The 3,648-nt window shown below is 30.8% G+C and overlaps 1 non-coding gene across 1 annotated transcript; it reads left to right on the top strand.

The window, feature by feature from the left end:
- The first annotated feature begins 3,046 nt into the window (after positions 1-3,046).
- Positions 3,047-3,152, top strand: LOC122044604. Its single transcript, XR_006129636.1, has one exon. It is a non-coding gene; the product is annotated as a small nucleolar RNA R71 (small nucleolar RNA).
- The last annotated feature ends 496 nt before the right edge of the window (positions 3,153-3,648 follow it).

The following is a 3,648-nucleotide window of genomic DNA, read 5'->3' as shown; positions in this document are numbered from 1 at the left end:
GCTGAAAGTACGAAAATGCATAGATCAAGCATACTTAAATTATGTAAATGTGCGTCAAAATATGCCAACAAATGTATACAATCTACGCACATCACACCCCCAGACTTAAACCTTTGCTTGTCCTTAAGAAAAATACTACAATCTACATTCATATGTTCTACAGCACCTTCATAAACCATAGTGTACTTTCCTAACTCTATCAAAAAGTTTCACTAACAAGCATGTCCCAATGAATTATTATGCAAAAACATCCCCCTAGACTTAAACTTTTCATTGTCCCAATGAAAACTAAAAACAATGTGGAGAATATTTATGAAATTTAGAGAAGTTACCAAGTGATGAGCTCCAAATGATTGGCATTCATGTTTTAAAAATACTCCTCTATCCAATGCTCACATTCCTCCACAACTTTGAATTCTATAAAAATAAGATAGACAAGAAAAATTAAGTAGAGGATACATGTTTATTATAAAGAAAGAACTAAAAACCTAAAAGAAAATAAGGAAAATGAACTTGGGTTGCCTCCGAATAAGCGCTTGTTTCAGATCATTAGCTCGACCACCTCATTAGATTCATCGAAATCTCGCTCTTGGAGGGGTAAGATATTTTAGAACCCTCCTACCAAGGGCTCTTATTATGGAGAGAGCTTTCATCAAAGGAGCTACAAAGTAAAGTATAACTCTCTCCATCTTCGTCTTCTTGGAAATTTTTTCAGGTGGTCGAAGATGGTTCAGATTGAGCTTCCAATTATTAGCCCATGTGAAATCTGCACATCCAAAAGAAAAACAAATCTCCCACAAGCATGTTATATAGTATAGAGCTAGAACCATATCAAGATAAGATGAATAAGTAATAAAAACTGAATCACATCTAATAAAGTCAATTATAGGTACCTCCATAAAATTTTCCAAAAGATCACAAGAAATACTAACCTTACTTTGCTAAGAAATACCTGAAATTTCTAAACAAGTAGATGTGACTTTCTCTGAATCAAATGATGGTTTTGGCTCTAGCTCAGGTGTTGATGATATCAATGATGGTGATTCTTGAGACTCTGCTAGCTCTACATAAGTCCCTACACATTGTTCCACAACATGATCAATTCTTAAAACCTCTAAGGGTGCGTTTGGTTCGGGGTTATTCTTGATAACCTTGGTTATCCATCCAAGGTTATCAACAAAAACCTTGTTTGATTTAGGTATTCGATGATTCCCGAGTAATGTTCCATGCTCGACACGTCAGCAAAAGGATCATGAAGCCCGGAATCAGAAAACCTCAGAAAACTAGAGTTTTCTTGATTCTGAGGTTAACGAATTTTTTTTACCAAAAATACCCTCCGATAAGAAAAAAACATTAAAAAAAAAGAGAAAAAATGTAAAAAAAATTAAAAAATTTTAAAAATAAAAAAAATGTTTAAAAAAATTTAAAATTTTAAAATTTTAAAATATTTTAAAATAAATAATTTAAAAATATATATAAAAAAATAAAATAAAAATTTTAAAAATTTTAAAAAAAATTAAAATTTTAACAAATTTAAATTTTTTTAAAAAAAAATAAAAAATTTATAAAAATTTAAAATTTTAAAAATAAATTAAAAATAAAAAAATTTAAAAATAAAATAAATAAATAAAAAATAAAATTTTAAAAATGTAAAAAAATTATAAATATAAATAATATAAAAAAATATAAAAAATATTAAAAAAATAAAAGAACACATAAAAAGTAAAAAAAAAATACAAGAAAAAGAAAAGTAAAAAAACTTTAAACAATAAATAATAATAATAATATTATGTATAGTTGATTTTGTAACTAAGGATAATACGGTAAAATATTAAAATAGGGTATTCATTAAAACCTTCAAACAAACAAGTTTTTGTTACATTACCTAGGTTGAACCAAACAACATTTGGTTATGTTTTATTCCCCATAACGTTGGTTATGTGATTACTTGGTAATCACATAACCAAGGTTATATATGATGACTTGAACCAAACACACCCTAAGGGTTGTGTTGACAAAGGTGGTGATCCTTGAGATGTTGCTTCCACAACACAGCTCCCTACACATTCTTCCATATCATCATCATCAACACATACATCAAAAAATAAACCAACATCTATGTCCTCAATAGGAGAATCAATAACAAGAGGATCAATAACTTCACTTGCAGTTTTAAGTTGATATACCACATCACATTCATCATTTGAAAATTCAATGTCACTATAACACCCTATAAAATTTTGAGATAGATCTGAAAACTTATTTACCACTGCATTATCAATAAAATCCTCATCTAAAAAAATCCTCATCTTCATATACATTCAAAAATCTGCACTCAACCATATTAGTGTCACAGGATTTACCGAAGTCTTTATTTTCATTGACCCCCACTAACCTTTTTGGAAAAGGAACCCTTAGTGAAGGTCCTGGGAAAGACTGAACTTCCTTTTTCCCAAATTCCCTTTAAGCTTTTGGAGGAGGTCCAACTTGCTTATCTAGTGTTGGTGTGATTAATCGTTGAGGGAAAGGTACTTGTGGCCTTTGGGAACTTCCTAGAGAAATGGAACTGAGTTCTTGTGATCTTCTATTATTCTTCTCCTCAATTCTAAACATGTCATTCTTCAGAAGTTCTTCATAATTTTTGCCACTTCTCAACCCAACATCATCACACTTTTCATTAGATCTTGACTGTGTAAGAGGGGGATCTTCTTTAAACCATTTTGAAACAATACTATCAAGCTTTGCCCCCAAATGTTTGAACTCCTCACTCTGTGACTTGTGAATTTCAACATTTTTAGGTGGTTGAACTTCATTTTATTTGGCAGACTCTCTTACATTTATGGCTTGCACTTCTTGAATATCTGAGGAAAATTCCATCCAACTTTTGTTTGACCATTCATGGAGGTTCAATGTCACTTGATCAACTAATGAATAAGCTTCATCTACACTTTTGTCCATAAAAGAACCTCCAGCTGATGAATCCAATAAACTCTTGTCTGAGAAAGAAATTCCCCCATAGAATATGTGCAAAATCAACCATTTTTCAAAACCATGATGAGGGCACTGTCTTTGAAGACTCTTCAATCTATCCCATGCTTCAAATAATAATTCTCTATATGCCTGAACAAAATTTGTTATGCAATTCCTCATATACATTGTTCTACTTGGAGGGAAAAAATAATTTAGAAATTACTTCTCCAATTGTTCCCAACTTGTGACGCTTTGAGAACAGAGAGAATATAGCCAAGTCCTTGCTTTATCCTTGATACTGAAAGGAAATGTCATCAATCGAATTGCATCTGCTGATACTCCTTCACATTCAACCAAATCACAAATCTCTAAAAATATTTCAAGATGAAGATAAGGACTTTCTGATACTTCTCCTCCAAATTTGTGACCTTGTATCATGAAAATTATCTTTGGGTCTAGTTGGAAACTTTCTGCTTCAATTTGAGGTTGCACAATAGGAGATAAAAATCTTGCAAAAAAGGGTATATAAAAATTTTTCATGGCCTTGCTTGACATGTTAGTGCTCATGGATATTCAAGAAAAAAAATTATCAAGAATCAAAGACAAGAAATAAAATGCAATATGAAAAACAAGAAAGACAATGTAAAATTTAAATTGCAAGAAAGAAAGTGCATAATG

This window comes from Zingiber officinale, chromosome 2A, assembly GCF_018446385.1.
Source record: "Zingiber officinale cultivar Zhangliang chromosome 2A, Zo_v1.1, whole genome shotgun sequence".
Taxonomy (NCBI): Eukaryota; Viridiplantae; Streptophyta; class Magnoliopsida; order Zingiberales; family Zingiberaceae; genus Zingiber; species Zingiber officinale.
Note: the sequence above shows the minus strand (reverse complement) of the source record. Positions and strands in the feature narration are given on the sequence as shown.